This window comes from Oryctolagus cuniculus, chromosome 6 (genome assembly GCF_964237555.1).
Source record: "Oryctolagus cuniculus chromosome 6, mOryCun1.1, whole genome shotgun sequence".
NCBI lineage: Eukaryota > Metazoa > Chordata > Mammalia > Lagomorpha > Leporidae > Oryctolagus > Oryctolagus cuniculus.
This window is the reverse complement of record NC_091437.1, coordinates 115,059,639-115,081,408: the sequence shown is the minus strand read 5'-3', so window position 1 is coordinate 115,081,408 and position 21,770 is coordinate 115,059,639. Positions and strand designations below refer to the sequence as shown.

Here is a 21,770-nt window from a genome sequence, read left to right as displayed (position 1 = left end):
TGTTTTTCTTCTACAGACCTGTACCTGCTAGCAAACAGTCCCAGTACAGTGTACAGTCACTATGTGGGACCAAGTCCTGCAGCTCTGGGATGATGACAGTTGGAGGTATATTCCACAGAGTCACTTGGGTTTACCCAGAGGGAGCTGGTAAGGTCCCCATTGTATCCTGCCATTCTGGGTCTGTGGCTGTTTGTTCTGTAAGCCCCAGGGACTCCTGTAGGGACCTGGAAGAAGCCTTATATGCATCCCACTAATCCAAGCTTGCAGACTAGTGCACAATTTCCAGCATAATCTGTGATCAACCTATGGGACATTGGAAAGGTATCCTCCAACTCCTGTATCTCTGAGATTGTTACTGTTGGAGCTATATTCCACAGAATCACCTGAGTTCTCCCTGTGGAACCTGGGAGAGCCCAATCTGCATTGCTTTAGACCCATGCCTGCCAGTACACAATCCCCATGTGTAACCTGCACATGAAACATGGAACATGGGTCAGGTTTCACCTGCATCCTGCAGCTCTAGGACTGAGCTGTTGGCTCTCTAAAGTCCCTGGAACACCTGCACTTGCCCCAAGGGACAGGGGAAGGCTCTGTTTCCATTCCAGAGTTGTCATTGCACAGTCTCCAGCATAACCCACACTTTTCCCATGGACAAGGTACCCTTCTTGCCCTGCTGTTCCTGGACCGTGACTGTTGGTACTATATTTCTCAAATTCTGGAACCTACCCTTTAGGACCCAGAGAAGACCCTCCCTGAATCCCACTGCTCCAGGCTCACATCTGCCATTGTACAATGCCATAACCTGTATTCACCCCATAAGGTGAAAAGTCCCCTTCACATCCCTCAGTGTTGGGATGAGGGCTTTTCATGTGATAAGCACTCACATCCACCCAGAAGGACCAGGGAGAAGGTCTTATTCACATCACATAGTTCAAGGGCCATAGCTATTTGTGTTGCAAGCCCTGGTATCACTCAGGTTGCCTGACAGGGCAGGGGATGACCCCTTCCATGTCCCATGGCACCAGGTTACAACCTTGTGTGTCCTGGCTACAATCATTGCAAACCCTCGTATGACTGATACCTGTTTTTGGGGACTGAAGGCACAGATATTTGGAAACCCATATCCACTTCAAAGTCATATCACTAGCTCCAGGAACTAGACAATTATAGCACTTGCAGATAATGCTGATGTCAATTACAGCTAAATAGGAACTTCAACAACAGAATAGAACAAATGTCAGAGAGAATATCTGATCTTGAAGACAAGACTTGAAATAACCCGATCAGAAAAAAATAAACAGAAAAGATGTATATATGTATATATTTTAAAGATTTATTCATTTATTTTAGAGGCAAAGTTATAGATAGAGGTAGAGACAGAGAGAGAAGTTTTCTATCTGCTGGTTCACTCCACAAATGTCTGCAATGGCCAGACCCAGGCTGATCTGAAGCCAGGAGCTAGGAGCTTATTCTGGGTCTCCCATGTGGGTACAGAGGCCCAAGTTTGGACCATCTTCTGCTTTCCCAGGCTATTAGCTGGGTGCTAGATTGGAAGTGGAGCAGCCAGGTCTTGAACTGGCACCCATGTGGGATGCCGTTGCTGCAGGCAGAGGCTTAACCTACTACACCACTGCACTGACCCCCAGAATTAAAAAGTTGTATAGAACAGAAAAGAATTAAAAAGTTGTATAGAACTATTAATTACAACATTATTTGTGACCGTTTTCACATATAGTAAGACTTTTAGAAATACTTAGGAGCAACTCTTAAGTACCTCAGGATAGTTATTTATTCTGGGGAGAAGCAGGTGGTAGTGAAGGGAGGAGGATAGAAGGACAGAGCTTTATTTATTTATTTATTTATTTATTTATTTATTTATTTCAACAGGCAGAGTGGACAGTGAGAGAGAGAGAGAGACAGAGAGAAAGGTCTTCCTTTTGCCATTGGTTCACCCTCCAATGGTCGCCGCCGCCGGCGCACTGCGGCTGGTGCATTGCGCTGATCTGAAGGCAGGAGCCAGGTGCTTCTCCTGGTCTCCAATGCGGGTGCAGGGCCCAAGCACTTGGGCCATCCTCCACTGCACTCCCGGGCCATAGCAGAGAGCTGGCCTGGAAGAGGAGCAACCAGGACAGAATCCGGCGCCCCGACCGGGACTAGAACCTGGTGTGCTGGCGCCACAAGGTGGAGGATTAGCCTATTGAGCCACAGCGCCAGCCCAGAGCTTTAGTTTTATTTACTGTGATTTTTTTTCTTAAAAAAGCCTAAAACAAATATGACAAAATACTAACACCTCATATATGTGATAGAATCCTTATTATATTCTATAGGTTTGAAATTTTTTTTTAAAGATTTATTTATTTATTTGAAAGTCAGAGTTACACAGAGAGAGAGGAGAAGCAAAGAGAGAGAGGGAGAGGAGGAGAAAGAGAGAGAGGGAGAGAGAGAGAGGTCTTTTATCTGCTGGTTCACTCCCCAATTGGCCTCAACGGCTGGAGCTGCGCTGATCCGAAGCCAGGAGCCAGGAGCTTCTTCCGGGTCTCCCACATGGGTGCAGGGGCCCAAAGACTTGAGCCATCTTCTGCTGCTTTCTCAGGCCACAGCTGAGAGCTGGATAGGAAGTGGAGCAGCCAGGTCTCAAACCAGCACCCATATGGGATGCCAGCACTTCAGGCTAGGGAGTTAACCCACTGTGCCACAGCGCCGGCCCTGGTTTGAAATATTTTGTAAGTTGCTAAAGAGCTTATTTTCTATGAGGTATTAACATGCCTAAAGAATGAGCTACTTAAAAAAAGGTCAGAGTAGTGACCCTTGAAGTATCCACTCAAGCATTTCTTGGGCAAGAGAGTGTCCAAGGTAAAGCCTCTCTCAGTTGGAGAGATGACCAGACATCTCCTATTCAGTGTTCTTTTGTTTACAGTTAAGGTTTGAGCAGAGATGTGATTACTCCAAGAGAATTTCCTCAAGAAATCATGGAGACTTGGTAGTGGATCTATTTCTTGTCCTTAAAAATATTGCCGGGGCTCGTGCATAGCGGTTAAAGCCACTGCCTGTAGTGCTGGTTTCTTAATGGGCTCTTGTTCGAGTCCCAGCTGCTCCACTTCTAATCCAGCTCTCTGCCATGGCCTAGGAAAGCAGATGGCCCAAGTCCTTGGGCCCTGCACCTGCATGAGAGACATGGAAGACGCTTCTGGCTCCTGGCTTTGAATTTGCCCAGCTCCGGCCTTTGCAGCCCTTTAGGGAGTGAACCAGAGGATGGAAGACCTCACTCTTTCTCTCTGCCTTTGCCTCTCTGTTACTCTGTTTTTCAAATAAATAAATAAGTAATAAATCTTTTTTTAAAAGTCATTGCATTCTAATTTTATTTGCCAGTTTTGGGATTATGGATCTACTCTCAGTTTACTACCAAAATCTATGTTTGAACACACAAAATAGAGAGCTAGAACCCTAAATTCCATTAGGTAATGTAAGAATGCCATCTTAGGACTCTTGGGAAACAATTAACTGGCCTTTTCTTGGCAATATTTGAATTCCAACCTCTTCCATCTTCCTTCTAAATCCCATATTGTATTTGATGAAGCTTTTACAGCTCACCTTTGCTTAATTGTTCTTTGGTAAACATTACATTTTGGTTGATGGTTTTGGTTTTAGTTGTCATTTTTAAAATTCTGAATCTGATCTCTTTGTGGGCAAGAATGTTTCTTTTTCATTTTTCCCTCTGAGAATCCACACATTTGTTTAAAAACTAATATTGTGAAAGTTCTTATTTATGGAGGTGTTTGAGCTTTGAGTGGCACTAATTTGCAGGTCTTACCTTTGAAATATTATAGTACTTGTTTCTAAATTTCTGATGGAATATAATTTTTACTTAAGGCATTAATTCATATCAGACTCAATAAAATACATGTGAGTTGATCAAGATTTTATGTCTTCACAGTTTATAGCATATAGAAAGCTTGTCATAGAATGGGGTTTTACAGAATAAGACTGTCAAACTTTAGATTTTTATTGTAGATTCATCACCTATTAATTATAAACTGTTAATGCATGATGGACTTAAAGTTTCCAATCATTTTCCACAAGATTCATGAGTAAAATCAACCTGAAGTAAATGAACATCACTTTAGGATGATAAAAGGCCCTAACTTTAAAAAAATGGGTATTACCAGAAATAGAAATGATTCTGTCTCAAAAATAGATTGACCTACAGCTAAATTTGAACTACTGGATTGATAGGGCTTTAAAAATAGCCCACAAAGTCCCCTTGATTAGAATCTGAAGGACAAAGTACTCACATATGCAGGCAGCAGCGATCAACTTTGTTGCCTCATATTGGGGCTCACAGTTTGGGTGTTATACCATGTTTTGCAAATTGTGGATCCTGTTGCCTTAATGAGGAGTCAAGATTATCAAAGTTGGATGAAGGCAGAGAATCCACCAAAAGCTTTTAGGATGCATGCATAGCTTGTTCCTGACTTCTGTATGGGAGTTCCTAGCTTTGCATAACATAACACCTCAATCAGTGAAAAACCTCCATCAATGGTCCAAATAACCAGAGAGAGCTTCCAGATGATGCTATGCATTCAGACTCCCTCTTGGGAGAAACAAGTCCACTTGAGCCAATCATACACCTCACTATGAAACACAGGCCATTCGGTAAAGTGATGTTCAGCTATATTCAGACTTTTTATTTCCTTCTTGATTGTTGTCTTGCTTTCATCTTCTGGGTCTCCATTCCTGGTGTAGCATGTTTATCACAGCATATAGAAAAAGGGCCAGCCATCTCATGGTGGGATCACAACCGTGGGGTTGATGAGAGGAAAGGGAAATGCTGTCACTAAAATGTCACAAGAGGATACAAAAACAATTCTTGGCAATTCTCAAACCAACAATACATGTGAAGAGTGGTTAAAGAATACTCAGAAGTTTCTGATTGCTGCCCCTAAATGAATTCAGCAAAAGACTTTGTTTTTACCATGATTCACACTTTCATTTAATCATTTCCACAAACAGTTAGTGAACTCAGAAGAAATGGGTTCTAGTAATACAAATACCAGAGCAGAATACTAGCCCTCAGGGATCTCAGCCAACTCAGAAAATTAGATTTCAATGCAAAGATCATTTGGGCCACAATGAACTCATGGAGAGAACAGCAACTAACTTGTCTCTGGGATTATGAGAGTCTCTTTTAGGCTGGGAAAAATAACCTGGAGTTCCTCAGTACATGAAGGAAGAGAAAATGACAGAGCAGGTAAAGTTCACAGCACATGTAAGGCAATGATGCAATAAAGACTTGGTAGTCTGGTGCAGGCAAGGTTTAGGCACAGGAAAGGTGGCTCCAGGAGCGGAACCTGAAAAGGTATATAAAACTGCTAACTATAAAGGGTTTCATGCAATAAAAAGATTAGCCTCTAGCCTATTATGGACCGCTGAAGATTAAACAGATATGGCATAATAAGCTCTATTTTAGAAAGATCAGGGAAGCCTGACATTTAATAACTGAACATTTCTTTATAGCAGTTTAAGAAATTTACTGTTACCAGCTTTGCTTTTGAAATCTGATCATTCCTCATCCACTACCGTAGTAAACAACTCTCCCAGCTCTTGCAAGTCATCAGTCATCCACTATACAGCAGCCTCAGTAGTCTTCAGCACATAGATCACCTGATACATTATCATGTCTGTGTTTAAATTTATCCTGTGGCATCCACTACATATAACAAGAAATTCAGAGAGACTCTTTTTTTTTTTTGATTCCAGAGCTATTGTACATAGCTATTGCTCCTTTGTCCTCATTCACTACCCTCCAATAACATGGGCCTCACTTTGGCCCTAAAACATGAGATGCTCATTTCATCTTAGAGTATTGGTCCTTGCTGTACTTTAAGAGCTCTTCCTCCAAATCTTCACTTGGTGTGCTCTGAACTTGCTTTTTAGAAAAGCACACTAACCAATTTTTTTTTTAAGTTCAAAAAAAAATTTTTTTTTTTGAGAGGCAGAGGGAGAGAGCAAGCACGCCCATCCACTGGTATATTCACCAAATGCCTGCATTGGCTGGGGCTGGGCCAGAACCAGAGAGTTAGGAGCTGAGAACTCAATCCAGGCCTTCCATGTGGATGGCAGCAATGCAATTATTTGAGCCAACATCTGCTGCTTCCCAGGATTTGTATAGTGGTAAGTTGGAGTCAGGTGCTATTAGGAGTTGGAGCCACAAATCCAATCCAGGCATTCCATCTGCTTTTAAAACTTTCAGTACCCCTAGCCATTAAAAAATAATTTGAATGTTGACTTGATCCTCCTAATCCTTCTGAAGCGCATTATTCTGCCTTGGTTTCTTCATAGGACTTCTCACTGATAGGATCTTGTTCACTTAAGTACATTCCTGCATTCCTTCCTTGTCTGGATGTCTTCTTCTCCCACTAGGGTATAAATCCTTTTAAGAGAGGAATTTTATTGTTTTCACTGAATTCCTACTCCCTTGTTTACTAGCAACTTTTAAAAGGAATGAATGGTAAATTTTACCATTAAAATTCCTCTAAAGAATCAATTGATTAACTTTTATTTATTTGAAAGGCAGAGAGAGAGGCAAAGAGAAAGAAGTCTTGCAGCCATTGGCCTACTCCTTAAATGCTCTCAACAGCCAGGGCTGGGCCAAATGGAAGATAGGATCACAGAACTCAATCCAATTCTCCCAAGTACTTGAATCATCACCTGTTTCCACCCAGCGTGCACATTATCAGGAGGCTGGAATTGGAAATGGAGCTAGTACTAGAACGCAAGTACTCCAGTATGGGACATGGGTGTCCTAACAGGTGTTTTAACCTCTGTGCCAAATGCTTACCCCTCATTGCGTTCTTTGTTGGGGAGGGGGGCGGGTGCAAGAAGTTAAGAGATCTAACAATGTGGGTAATGCTGGCAGAGGCACTTGTGTGTGTGTTTATGTGTGCGATTTTTCTTAGTGAAATGTGCCAATATGTCAGGGAAGCTACTACTTTATATATTTCTCCCTCTAGTACCACCTCTACCCTGGAGATTTCTGAAGTTTTTTTAGTAGAAAACTCACAAGCTCAAATGATAAGTTAGGTTTTGGTAGAGTTATAGGACATCCCATGGCTACTGAATGACAATTTTCCCATAAAAGATATTCAATTACTGTAATTCATTAATGGAATTGCATTTCTTCCATGTTAGCACATTAAATGCTTTATTATATTTAAAGCTCGGAATATTTAAAGAAATATTTTTTCTATACATGTCATTTAATTGAAGCATAATTATGCCAAAATGTGACTTTGCCTGGTTGCAGACATACAAAAGATTTTCCTTAAGTCCCTGAAAACATCCTGTATTTATTAGACTCAAAGATGCTTTGCCATGCCATATATGAAGACTCATTGAATGGGAAGGTATTGGGAAACAAATTGCTGCAATAAAAAGAACTTTTAAAATAGTGATAGAAGTGGTAAAGAAATAGTGAAGATAGTGGTATAGTTCTCATTTCATTTTATTAAGACAGACATTAAGGACTGAGAGCCTCTGCAAAGCATAGGTTCTTTCTGTGAAAATATAGAGTATGAGGTTACACAGTTTCATCCTAAAGAATTACATGGAAGTACAGTTCCACAGGATGCAATGTTATATCTGATTGGTAAAGTGCACGGAAATATATTTGTATTGCACCCAATATATTTATGTCCTTTCTGAATAATCAAAACACCTGATTATTTAAACTTCACCCTTGCTCTCTAAACACATGGTAAATCAATAAAGAACTATACATTTGAAAGCTAACCAAAGGCTTTATAGAATAAATACATAAAATTTGCTACTTTTTAAATTTTTTGCTTGTTTGTGTGTGTGTGTGTTTTAAGAAACGCTATTCCAGAAGGAAAATTATACTCATACTTTTCTTTCTCTTCAAACAATTGAAGAATTATGTTACTGGGTCTGGTATCTGATAGAAAAGTACCAACTTCCTTCTCTTGGGGAAAATCCAGGGATGCCCCCTCTACTTTGAGTATGCCATAAGCTGAGTCAGACAGCATTTTGGGGCCAACAGGGGAGTTCTTTGGTTAGTGGAAGTGAAGTTGCCTTCTCAGTCTTGGCCTGAGAAAAGCACTGGTTCTGCCCATGATGTGACTGGAAAGCCCAGGGCATGGCATCTAGTTGGTCCATATTATTTCAGTTACAGAAGACAGAGAGCATCTTGCATCCTACTTAGGGAAAACAGATAAGGTTGTGGTTTGGAGTGGGAAATAAGAGAGATAACCTTTTTGGGGGGCAGCAAGCACTCTTCACCCCAAATCCCACTGGGACCACCCTGACTGCTTATTAATCCATCTTACTCCTCACTTTCCCACCTCAAGAATAATGGACCCTAACATCCGTTAGGGGGACTGGGTGATGTTTGCTCTGGCTGCTTCATGCTGAAAAGGGGCATCTTTAGGAAGGGCAGTCAAGACAGGGTTCCAGCAGGATGTGGCTTCTCCAGGGGGATGCAGTGCCAGCTTGCAGAAACTGCTTCCATATGGGATTTCATGTGCATGCCACCTAAAATTTCACTGTTTAATCTGGAGAAAATAAGCAGTTTAAATTCATAGGATCTGGCCAGCGCTGTGGCTCACATGGCTAATATTCCACCTGTGGCACCAGCACACCGGGTTCTAGTCCCAGTTGGGGCGCTGGATTCTGTCCCGGTTGCTCCTCTTCCAGTCCAGCTCTCTGCTGTGGCCTGGGAGTGCAGTGGAGGATGGTCTAAGTGCTTGGGCCCTGTACCCGCATGGGAGACCAGGAGGAAGCACCTGGCTCCTGGCTTTGGATTGGCACAGCGCGCCGGCCATAGTGGCCATTTGCGGGGTGAACCAATGGAAGGAAGACCTTTCTCTCCGTCTCTCTCTCTCACTGTCTAACTCTGCCTGTCAAAAAAAAATAAAAATAAAATCATAGGATCTAAAACAAAAGACAGAGTCATTAGAGGACCAAAGAGAGGTGCTTTCTAAACCACGAGCCAGTTTTTCCATTGAGAGGCAAATAGAAACTGACAGAAGCAGCTTGATAATAATCAGGTGGACTTTAAGGCCTTGCCAGTTATGAGGCCCAGACCTATCTATACCTTCACGTGGGGTACATCCTAAAGGAGGTCTGAGCCTCGCTAGGGAGGGCCTCCTGTTGACTTCCAATACCTTCCTGGCCTGGGAGGAGAGCTGGCCAGGTGAAGGCAGGTTGCATCTCCAACAGGAAGTTTACAGCTCTGTCTGCACGTTACTGATCCTACTTGGCTGCCTCCTCAGCAGCAGTGGTCACTTTTGAAGATGGGCTGAGTGAAGGAATTTTCAGTTCACAGCCAACAAGGTCTGCAGCTCTGAACTGGGAGTCCTTTGACTCCAGGGCAGTTCCATTTCCAGTGACCCGGCTCTTGGCTGGCAGAGCTGCCAGGGCTCTTCATCTGCTGAAGCCCTTGCTTTCCACATCAAAAGCCAGTGCAATGGACTGGCCTGTTGGGTCTTCTTGATGGCAGACCACATTGTAAAGCAGCCATGTATCTTTCTTCTTTTTTTTTTTTAATTAATTTATTTATTTGAAAGTTAGAGTTACACACAGAGAGAAGGAGAGGCAGAGAAAGAGAGGTCTTCCATCTGCTGGTTCACTCCCCAGTTGCCACAATGACTGGAGCTGTGCTGATCCGGAGCCAGAAACCAGCAACCTTTTCCAGGTCTCCCATGTGGGTTCAGGGACACAAGGACTTGGACCATCTTCTACTGCTTTCCCAGGCCATGCCAGAGAGCTGGATTGGAAGTGGAGCAGCTGGGACTTGAACCAGTGTCCATATGGGATGCTGGCATTGCAGGTGGCGGCTTTACCCGCTATGCCACAGTGCCAGCCCCTCCGCCTATCTTTACATTGCTTCTGCTGCCTGGCTTTCTTTTCCTCCTGGTTTTCATTAAAGCAGATCAGAAGAAACCTTTAAGAGGATGCAAGTCAAGGTGATGCTCCATCCCTAATATTTGGTGGCCTGAACTGGAAATCTATAGTCACTGGCACGTTCTGATAGTTGTTGTTCTATGAGGTAAACAATGCCCACGAGAAACGCTATGTCCTTGCTGTAACATCAAAATGATGACCACTGGGGCCGGGGCTGTGGCGCAGCAGGTTAATGCCTTGGCCTAAAGTGCCGGCATCCCATGTGGGTGCTGGTTTGAGTCCCAGCTGCTCCGCTTCCAATCTAGCTCTCTGCTATAGCCTGGGAAAGCAGTAGACGATGGCCCAATTCCTTGGGTTCCTGAACCCATGTGGGAGACCCAGAAGAAGCTCTTGGCTCCTAGCTTCAGATCGGTGTAGCTCTGGCCGTTGCAGCCAATTGGCGAGTGAACCATCGGATGGAAGACCTCTCTCTTTCTCTCTCTGTCTCTCTCTCTCTGCCTCTCCTCTCTCTGTGTAACTCTTTCAAATAAATAAATAAAAATCTTTAAAAAATGATGACCACCTTATTATAAAGTTTTAAACTCCCTCCCTTCATTTGGTTTCCAAAAGGAGGTTTTGCCTGTTCACTGTTCCCATGGCAAGGTAAATCTAGCTGTGAAATCATAATTTAAGTTCTCATTTTGGCTATGCTATTATTATAGAAAAATGTTAGCCATTCCTTTTATAAGGTCTAAATATCAAACTGTACATCCTGGAGAGTTCTTAGTTTCCCATCCTGGAGAGAACAGAGAAATGAGGGAACAAGTCAGCCATTGCAGATTGCTTACTTCAATAACTTAATATCCATTGACTTTTTTTAAAAAAAGACACTTATTTATTTGAAAGGCAAAGTTACAAAGGCAGAGAGAGAGAGAGAGAGGTCTTCCATCTGCTGGTTCACTCTCCAAATGGCCACAATGGTGGGAAATGTGCCGATCCGAACCAGGAGTCAGGAGATTCTTCCAGGTCTTCCAACAAGTACAGGGGCCCAAGGGTTTGGGCCACTTTCTACTGCTTTTCCAGGCCACAGCAGAGAGCTGGATTGAAAGTGGAGCAGCTTGGCCAGTGCCATGGCTCACTAGGCTAATCCTCCACCTTGTGGCGCTGGCACACCGGGTTCTAGTCCCAGTTGGGGTACCGGATTCTTTTCCAGAGGCCCTTCTTCCAGGCCAGCCCTCTGCTGTGGCCAGGGAGTGCAGTGGAGGATGGCCCAAGTCCTTGGGCCCTGCACCCCATGGGAGACCAGGATAAGTACCTGGCTCCTGCCATTGGATCAGCGCGGTGCGCTGGCCATAGTGCGCCGGCCGTGGCAGCCATTGGAGGGTGAACCAACGGCAAAGGAAGACCTTTCTCTCTGTCTCTCTCTCTCACTGTCCACTCTGCCTGTCAAAAAAAAAAAAAAAAAAAAAAAAAAAAAAAAAAAAAAGAAAGAAAGTGGAGCAGCCAAGACTAGAACTGGCATCCATATGGGATGCCAGCACTGCAGGCGGCAGCTTTACCTGCTACGACATAGGCCCAGCCCCTCTATTGACTTTTTTTATAGAAAGATTTTATTTAATAAATATAACTTTCATAAGTACAACTTTTGGATTATAGTGGTTCTTCCCCCCATACCCGCCCTCCCACCCATCCCACCTCCTACACCCTCTCTCATCCCATTGTTCATTAATATTCATTTTTAATTATCTTATATACAGAAGATCAACTCTATACTAAGTAAGGATTTCAACAGTTTGCACCCACACAGGCACACAAAATATGAAATACTGTTTGAAGACTAGTTTTACCATTAATTCTTGTAGTACAACAGATTAAGGACAGAGGTGCTACAAGCGGAGCAAGTGCACAGTGACTCCCGTTATTGATTTAACAATTGACTCTTATTTATGATGTCGGCGATCACCCAAGGCTCTTGTCATGAGCTGCCAAGGCTATGGAAGCTTCTTGAGTTCACAAACTCCGAACTTATTTAGACAAAGCCATAATCAAAGTGAAAGTTCTCTCCTCCCTTCAGAGAAAGTTGCCTCCTTCTTTGATGGCCCATTCTTTCTGCTAGGATCTTACTCACAGAGATCTTTCATATAGATCATTTTTTTGCCACAGTGTCTTGGCTTTCCATGCCTGAAATGCTCTTATGGATTTTTTTTAGCCAGATCCGAATGCCTTAAGGACCGATTCTGAGGCCAGAGTTCTATTTAGGGCATTTTTTTTTTGTCATTCTATGAGTCTGCTCTGTGTCCTACTTCCCATGTTGGATCATTCTCTCCTTTTTAATTCTATCAATTATTATTAGCAGACACTTGGTCTTATTTATATGATGCCTTTAACACTTAATCCTATTTTCATGATCAGTTATGAATTTAAGATCACTTCAACTAGTAAAATGGAATTGGTACCTTCTAGCTCAATGGGATTTGGAGTCCCATGGCAAGTTTTTAACTTTACCCTTAGGGGTAAGCTCTCCATTGTTGCAGTTGATTTCTCAACAATGTTGCAGTGGATTAGTTTCTGAGAGGAGGAGCGTGGTGAGGGCAAGAGGCGCGGAGTCACCACACAGACCCCGGGAGTCGAGTGAAAGCAGACCTGAGGTGAGCAGCCCGCAGACTCGTTTATTTGAGTTAGTACAATAGCTTATATAGCCAAGACCAGCCAATCTGGCCAAGGGGTGGTCTATGCCCCAATCAATCACAGCCTGTTGCCAGGCAGTTTCCAAAGCCATCCATCCAATCACAGCCTATTGCCAGTCAGGCTCTTGTCGCCAGGCAGTTTCTGAAACCATCCAATCACGGCCTGCTGTCAGTCAGGATCTGTTGTCATGTTTCCTCTGTTGTCATGTGGTTTCCGAAGCCATCCAATCATGGCCTGTTGCCAGGCAGTTTCTGTTGTCAGTGGCCATCTTGGCATGACCTTTTCACCTCAGCGGCCATCTTGATATGACCTTTTCACCTCATTCCACCACATTTCCCCCTTTTCGTTTATTTTAGAGCAATAGGAGGCATGATTCTTGGCCATACCATTGTTGACCCCGTTTCCATGTGGTCTCCGTACACAGCTATGCCTGTCTTAGGTTGTCCCCCAGGGGATCTTACCCATCATTGACTAACCAGTGCTCAAATCGAGAGACCACAGGATTGCTTGCTCAGATAGGGGTAGGAATGAGGAATAATGGTAATCGGGAATGACCACACACAGGCTGTGGGCCGTTTGAGTGGCTGACCAGAGTTAGTGGGGTACAAAACAGTAACAGATATGGCTATGGGCAGTTTCTCAGGGTAGGATAATAGGGCAAGTGCATCTGCTAACAAGGCGGATTCTCAGTCTTATTCAGCTGGTTCTGGTTGGCTGTCGGTTGCAGGCTTGATGTTTCTGGCTGGTACCCAAATGGGCTGTTCCACATTCTCTGGAAAGGCATAAGCATATCCTTGACCTTTGGTTAGCAGAGGATGTGGTCCTTTGCATTATCCTGTCAGGGGGTCTTTCCATCTAACCATAGGGGCTGGGGTCTGGGATGAAAAGGATCTCCAGTGTTTATAAGCTGGGCTTATCCCTTGGGAATCAAAAGTAAGAAAATTGATAGTGAAAAAGACCTCATTCAAAGCAAGCTGTGGATCTGAGGGCATATGATTTTTTTTTTTTTGTCTTTGTAATAGATCTTTAATCGTCCTATGAGTTCTTTCAATGATTGCCTGTCCCTGTGGGTTGTATGGGATACCTGTGGCAGACTGCATGTTCCAAGATTTCAGGAAGGAATTAAATTCCTGTGATGTATACGCTGGCCTGTTATCAGTCTTTATGGTCCAGGGGACACCAAGGACCAGCATGGCTGATTTAACTGCCTTTATCACATTACTAGCCTTTTCTCCGGATTGGGCTGTTGCAAATACAGCCTTTGAATAAGTATCTGCCACCACATGGACAAACTTAAGTTTACCAAAGGAGTTAATGTGGGTGATGTCCACTTGCCATAGATTATTAGGAGCAAGGCCTCACGGGTTCACTCCTGCTTGTTGCAGTGGGCCTAACGGGACGAGGGGTGCACAATTCTTGCAAGAGTGCACTAGATGTTTGCATTGTTAGCTCTGGGAAAAGCAATTTTATGTTGCTTGCTGACATATGAAATTTTTGGTGTAAAATACGAGCTTGTTCTAAGTATCCAATGGAAGCCATGTTACAGGAGATAAGACGATCAACCTTTCTGTTGCCTTGGAAAATAAAGCCAAGTAACCCAGTATGTGATCTTACGTGTGAGATATACCATGGGTATTTTCTGTTCTCAGTTAGCTCTTTAAGTGTTGTGAACGTCTGGTTAATTGGCTTATTGGTTGGGTTAAAGACTGCAAAAGGGATCGTCTTTGCTACCTGTACTGAGTATTTGCTGTCCGAAAATATATTTACCAGTCCATCTTGGCTAAGGAGTAGAACCTTGACTATTTCTCTCATTTCTCCCAACTGTACTGATCCCCCATGGGGTTCTACATGGATCTTATCTTTTTCTGTTAAAGATTTGACCACTATTCCAAACAGTGACCACACTCCGTTGACTTTTTTTTAATTTAATAAATGTAAATTTACAAAGTGCAACTTTTGCATTGTTGTGGCTTCCCCCCCCAACCTCCCTCCCACCCACAGCCATCCATCTCCCACTCCCTCTCCCATCCCACTCTTCATCACGTTTCATTTTCAATTATCTTTATATAAAGAAGATCAACTTAGTATATACTAAGCAAAGATTTCAACAGACTGCACCCACATAACCACACAAGATATAGAGTACTGTTCGACTAGTAGTTTTATTGTTAACTCTCATAGTAAAACACATTAAGGACAGAGATCCTGCGTGGGGAGCATGTGCACAATTGACACTCTTATTTATGATGTCAGTAATCACCCGAGGCTTTTGCTATGAGCTGTCGAGGCAATGGAAGCCCCTTGAGTTCAACAACTCTGAACTTATTTAGTCAAGGCCATATCACAGTGGAGGTTCCTTCCTCCCTTCAGCAAAAGGTGCCTCCTTCTTTGATGGCCGTTTTTTTTTTTTTTTTTTTTTTTTTGACAGGCAGAGTGGATAGTGAGAGAGAGAGACAGAGAGAAAGGTCTTCCTTTTGCCATTGGTTCACCCTCCAATGGCCACCACGGTTGGTGCGCTGTGGCCAGTGCACCACGCTGATCTGAAGGCAGGAGCCAGGTGCTTCTCCTGGTCTCCCATGGGGTGCAGGGCCCAAGAACTTAGGCCATCCTCCACTGCACTCCCTGGCCACAGCAGAGAGCTGGCCTGGAAGAGGGGCAACCGGGAAAGAATCCGGTGCCCCAACTAGGACTAGAACCTGGTGTGCCAGCGCCACAAGGTGGAGGATTAGCCTAGTGAGACGTGGCACCAGCCTGATGGCTGTTCTTTCTGCTGGGATCTTGTTCATTGAGATCTTTCATTCAGGTCGTTTTTGCCACAGTGTCTTGGCTTTCCATGCCTGTGAGACTCTCATGGGCCTTTTAGCCAGATCCGAATGCCCCAAGGATTGATTCTGAGACCAGAGTGCTGTTTAGGGCATTTGCTATTCTATGAGTCTGCTGTGTGTCCTGCTTCCCCCTCAGGATCATTCTCTCCCTTTTAATTCTATCCTTCATTATTTGCAGACACTGGTCTTATTTGTGAAATCTCTTGACACTTACCCTATCTTTTTGATCAATTATGTACTTAAACTTATCACTTTAACAAGTGAGATGGCATTGGTACATGCCTCCTTGATAAGATTGAGTTGCAATCCCCTGGCACATTTCTAGCTGTACCATTGGAGATAAGTCTGAGTGAGCATGTGCTGGCCTGTATATCTCCTCCCTCTGTTATTCTCACTCTTATATTTAACAGAAATCATTTTTCTGTTAGTTTTAAATGCCTAAGAATAGTTGTGTATAAATTACAGAGTTCAACCTATGGTATTAAGTAGAATAAAAAAAATACTAAAATGAATAAAATAGTAAGTTGTTCATCGGCAGTCAGGGCAAGGGCTGATCAAGTCACTGTTTCTCATAGTGTCCATTTCACTTCAACAGGTTTCCTTTTAGGTGCTCAGTTAGTTGTCATCAATCAGGGAGAACATATGATATTTGTCCCTTTGGGACTGGCTTATTTCACTCAGCATGATTTGCAGATTCCTCCATTTTGTTGTAAATGACTGGATTTCATTGTTTTTTTTTTTTTTTCACTGCTGTATAGTATTCTTTAGAGTACATATCCCATAATTTCTTTATCCAGTCTACTGTTGATGGGCATTTAGGTTGATTTCATGTCTTAGCTATTGTGAATTGAGCTGCAATAAACATTGAGGTGCAAACAGCTCTTTTTTCCCCATTTAATTCCCTTTGGGTAAATTCCAAGGAGTGGGATGGCTGGGTCATGTGGTAGGGTTATATTCAGGTTTCTGAGGACTCTCCAAACTGTATTCCATAGTGGTTTTACCAGTTTGCATTCCACCAACAGTGGATTAGTGTCCCTTTTTCCCCACATCCTCGCCAGCATCTGTTGTTGGTAGATTTCTATATGTAAGCCATTATAACCAGGGTGAGGTTAAACCTCATTGTGGTTTTGATTTGCATTTCCCTGATGGCTAGGGATCCTAAGCATTTTTCATGTGCCTGTTGGCCATTTGGATTTCCTCTTTTTAAAAATGTCTGTTAAGGTCCTTGGCCCATCTTTTTATTGGGTGGTTTGTTTTGTTGCTGTGGAGTTTCTTGATCATTTTATAGATTCTAGTTGTTAATCCTTTATCTGTTGTGTAGTTTGCGAATAACATCTCCCATTTTGTTGGTTGCCTCTTCACTTTCCTGTTTCTTTTGCTGTAAAGAAACTTTTCAATTTGAGGTAATCCTGTTTGTTTATTTTATCTTTGATTACCTGTGCCTCTGGGGCCTTCTCCAGGAATTCTTTGCCTGTTCCAATGTCTTGAAGGGTTTCCCATATGCTCTCAATTAGTTTCATGGTGTTGCGGCATATCTCTAGTTCTTTGATCCATGTTGAGTGGATTTTTGTATAAGGTGTAAGGTAGGGGTCTTGCTTCATACTTCAACATGTGGACATCCAGTTTTCCCAGCACCATTTGTTGAAGAGGCTGTCCTTGTTCCAGGGGTTGGTTTTAGGTCCTTTGTCGAATATGAGTTGGTTATAGATGTTTGGATTGATTTCTCGTGTTTCTATTCTGTTCCATTAGTCTATCCGTCTGTTTTTGTACCGGTACCAGGCTGCTTTGATTATAACTGCCCTGTAGTATGTCTTGAAGTCTGGAATTGTGATGCCTGTGGCTTTGTTTTTATTGTAAAGGATTGCTTTAGCTATTCCTGGTCTCCTGTTTTCCATATGAATTTTAGCATCATTTTTTCTAGGTTTTTGAAGATTGACTTTGGTATATTGATTGGTATTGCATTGAACTTGTAAATTGCTTTTGGGAGAATGGATATTTTGATGATATTGATTCTTCCAATCCCTGAGCATGGCAGATTTTTCCATTTTTTGTGTCTTCTTCTATTTCTTTCTTTAATATTTTGCAATTTTCATCATAGAGATCTTTGACATCCTTGGTTAAATTTATCCAAGGTACTTGATTGTTTTTGTGGCTATTGTGAATGGGATTGATCTTAGAAGTTCTTCCTCAGCCATGGCATTGTCTGTGTATACAAAGGTTGTTGATTTCTGAGCATTGACTTTGTATCCTGCTACTTTACCAAACTCTTTTATGAGTTCCAATAGTCTCATAGGAATTTATTGAATCTCCTATATATAGGGTCATGTCATCTGCAAATAGGGATAGTTTAACTTCCTTCTTTGCCATTTGTATCCCTTTAATTTCTTTTTCTTGCCTGATGGCTCTGGCTAAAACTTCTAGAACTATATTGAATAGCAATGGTGAGAGTAGGCATCCCTGTCTGGTGCCAGTTTTCAATGGAAATGCCTCCAACTTTTCCCCATTCAATATGATGCTGGCCATTGTTTTATCATAAATTGCCTTAATTGTGTTGAGGAATGTTCCTTCTAACCCTAATTTGCTTAGAGTTTTCGTCGTGAAAGGGTGTTGTATTTTGTCAAATGCTCTCTCTGCATCTGTTGAGATAATCATATGATTTTTGTTTCTCAATTTGTTAATGTGATGTATCACATTCATTGACTTTCAAATATTGAACCATTCCTGCATACCAGGGATAAATCCCACTTGGTCCGGTTGAATGATCTTTCTGATATGCAGTAGGATTCGGTTTGCCAGAATTTTGTTGAGTATTTTTGCATCTATGTTCATCAGGGAGATAGGTCTGTAGTTTTCTTTCTATGTTGTGTCTTTTCCGGGCTTAGGAATTAAGGTGATATTGGCTTCATAGAAAGAGCTTGGGAAGATTCCCTCCCTTTCAATTGTTTTGAATAATTTGAGAAGAACTGGAGTTAGTTGTTCTTTAAATGTCTGGTAGAATTCAGTGGTGAAGCCATCTGGTCCTGGGCTCTTCTTTTTTGGTAGAGTGTTTATTACTGATTCAATTTTTTTCATGGTTATGGGACTGTTTAGGTTTTCTATATTTTCACGGCTCAGTTTAGGAAGGCTGTATGTGTCCAGGAATCTATCCATTTCTTCCAGTTTCCCCAGTTTGTTAGCATACATCTCTTTGTAGTGGTTTCTGATGATTCTTTTTATTTCTGTTGTGTCTGTTGTTACATTTCCATTACTATCTTTGATTTTAAGGATTTGGGTCTTCTCTCTCCTTTTTTTGGTTAGTTAGGCCAATGGTGTGTCTATTTTGTTTATTTTTTCAAAGAACCATCTCTTGGTTTTGTTGATCTTTTGTATTTTTTTTTTTTTTGGTTTCAATTCTGTTTATTTCTTCTCTAATCTTTAGTATTTCTTTCCTTCTGCTGGGTTTGGGCTTGATTTGCTGCTGTTTTTCTAGATCCTTGAGGTGCATGGAGAGGTCATTTGTTTGTTTCCTTTCCAGTTTCTTGATATAGGCACCAACTGCTATAAACTTTCCTCTTAGCACTGCTTTTGTTGTATCCCACAGGTTTTGATAGGTTGTGTTGTCATTTTCATTTGTTTCTAGAAATCTTTTGATTTCTTCGATGACCCACTGTTCATTCAGAATCATGTTGTCCATTCTTCATGTGTTTGCATATGGTGTAGAGATTCTTGGGTTGTTGATTTTGAGTTTCACTGCGCTATGGTCTAAGAAGATGCATGGTATAGTTTCAATTTTTTTGAATTTGTTGAGGCTTTCTTTATGGCCTAGCATGTGGTCAATCCTAGAGTACAATCCATGTACTGCAGAGAAATATGTGAACTCTGTGGCTGTGGGGTGAAATGCTCTGAAGATATCTACTAGGTCTATTTGGTCTATAGCGTCAATTAGCTCTGTTGTTTCCTTGTTGATTTTCTGTCTGGTTGATCTGTCCATTGGTGAGAGTGGGGTGTTGAAGTCTCCTGTTACTATTGCATTTCTTTATCTCCCTTTATGTCCTTTAGTAATTCTTCCTAGTAGCCAGGCGCCCTGTAATTAGGTGCATATACATTTATAATAGTAATGTCTTCATGTTGAATTTAATCATTATATAATTCCCTTCCTTGTCTATTCTAATAGTTTTTATGTTAAAATCTATTTTGTCTGATATTAAGATGGCCACACCAGCTCTTTTTTGAGTTCTGTTAGCATGTAATATCTTTTTCTATCCTTTCACTTTCAGTCTGTGTGCATCTTTGTTGATAAGGTGTGTTTCCTGAAGGCAGCATATAGATGGATTCTCTTTTTTGATCCAATCAGCTAGTCTGTGCCTCTTGGTAGTAGAGTTAAGGCCATTCACATTCAGTGTGACTACTGTTAAGTACTGTCTTTTCCCAGTCATGTTTCCTGAAGGGAGCTGTTTATGTATTTTGAGATTAGTTTGTAGCTTATTCTACATTCACTTTTTTTTTTGTAGTGAAGTTCTTGTTTTGTATTTCTGTGTGCAGCATGTCTTTGAGCCACTGTTGTAGGGTTGGACGTGAGGATACAAATTCTTTCAGTTTCTGTTTGTCTTGGAAGATCTTTATTTCCCCTTCATTCATAAATGATAGCTTTGCAGGGTATAGTATTCTAGGTTGGCATTGTTTGTCTTTTAAAACTTGAAATATATATCATGCCATTGTCTCCTTGCCTGTAGTGTTCGCGATGAGAAGTCTGGGGTCAGTCTGATTAACTTACCCTTGAATGTGATTTGTTGTTTCTCTCTGGCACATTTTAGGATTTGTTCTTTGTTTTTCACTGAGCTGAGTGTTGCCACAATGTGTCCCGGTGAATTTCTCTTCTGTTCTAACTTGTTGGGGCTCCTGACTATTTGTTGAATTTGTTTGTTATTATCAATTTGCCTCTGTTGGAAGTTTTCTGATATTATTTCATTGAAAATGCCTTCTAATCCATTCTCTCTTTCCACACCCTCAGGGACCCCTATTATCTGAACATTACCATGCTTGACTGAATCTTGTAGGTATCCAACCGTATCTTTTAATTTTCTAATTTCTTCTTCCTGCATTTGAACTGACTGTATTATTTTTGGAAGTTTGTCTTCGAATTCTGATATTTGCTCTTCTATTTCATCTGTTCAATTTCTGAGAGATTCCATGGTGTTTTTTTTTTTCCCACAAATAGGACATTTTATTTGTAACTATTAAAGTCTAAATTTTAAACAGATTCTTGGACGGGTGCTTCATAGCCATCAGCTCGTTCGACTTTTGCACCCGTCTCATCCCCAGTGGCTTTTCCAGAACTGCTACCTTCTCCGTGAAGCTCCATGAGTTTTCCCAATTCGAACTTGGGCTTCTTCAGCATCTTCACTTTTCTAACGAAGACATCATGGAGAGGATAAATAGATTGGCAAGCCTTCTCTATTTCTTTCCCAATGCTGTCTGGGATCAATTTATTGACTACTTCTTTCAAGTCGTTTGTTTGCACTTCCTGTGTCACGATTTCCATCACCTTCTTCCGGATCTGGCGGACCTGCTGGTGCTGAGCATAGGAAATCTTCCGTATCTGATTGTTGCATTTTTTGGTAAAACCAACACAGAACAGACAAAGCAAATAGCCATCGGTAGTCTTGACATCAACATGAGCTTCAATCACAGTCTGCCATTTTTTGACCATGGAGCACATTTTGTCACAGGTAAGATCCATGCTGTGGAAGTTAGTCAGGCAGTTTTTGCCCTGAACATCCTCCGTAAGCAGTTTGAATTTTCTAAATGCAACTTCATCGTTCTGCAGGTCAGCAAGACTCACTTCAAAAACACGACCCTTGAGTCCATCAGACGCAATTTTGGTTCCTTGGGTCCTCGTGACCAGTGTTTTCCCAATATTTCGTATATTGAACATAGCAGGTGCCTTCACATCATACCAATCTTTCTTAGAAAATGGGTCCACCACTTTCTTCTTGGCTCCCTTTTTGCCGCCTTTTGTAAGGCGCTTGTTCTTGCCGACCACCATGGTGGTGCTGAGAGCCAAAAGGGCCATGGTGTTTTTCATATGTTTAATTGAGTTTTTAATTTCCAGTATTTCATTCTGGCCTTTCTTTAGGATCTCTAATCCTTGGGTGTACTTTTCGTTCAGATCTGTTTCTCCTATTTCTAAGTAATCTGATTATTAATTTTCTAAATTCCTTTTCTGGCATGGTTTCAAATTCTTCTTCAGTCTCTATTATGGATGGTTTAGCCTGCTCCATTGGCGAGTTCATAGGTTCTTCTATATTCTTATTCTGGATTTTTTCTTTGTTCTCCGGCATTTCTGTTTGGCTTAATTTTCAGGTTGATTTCCCTCTACTA

General features: G+C 41.9%; 1 pseudogene; it reads right to left on the bottom strand.

Annotated features, from left to right (window-relative positions):
- Window positions 1-20,604: 20,604 nt before the first annotated feature.
- LOC100352147 (small ribosomal subunit protein eS1 pseudogene) lies at window positions 20,605-21,487 on the bottom strand (annotated as a pseudogene).
- Between the last annotated feature and the right edge of the window lie 283 nt (window positions 21,488-21,770).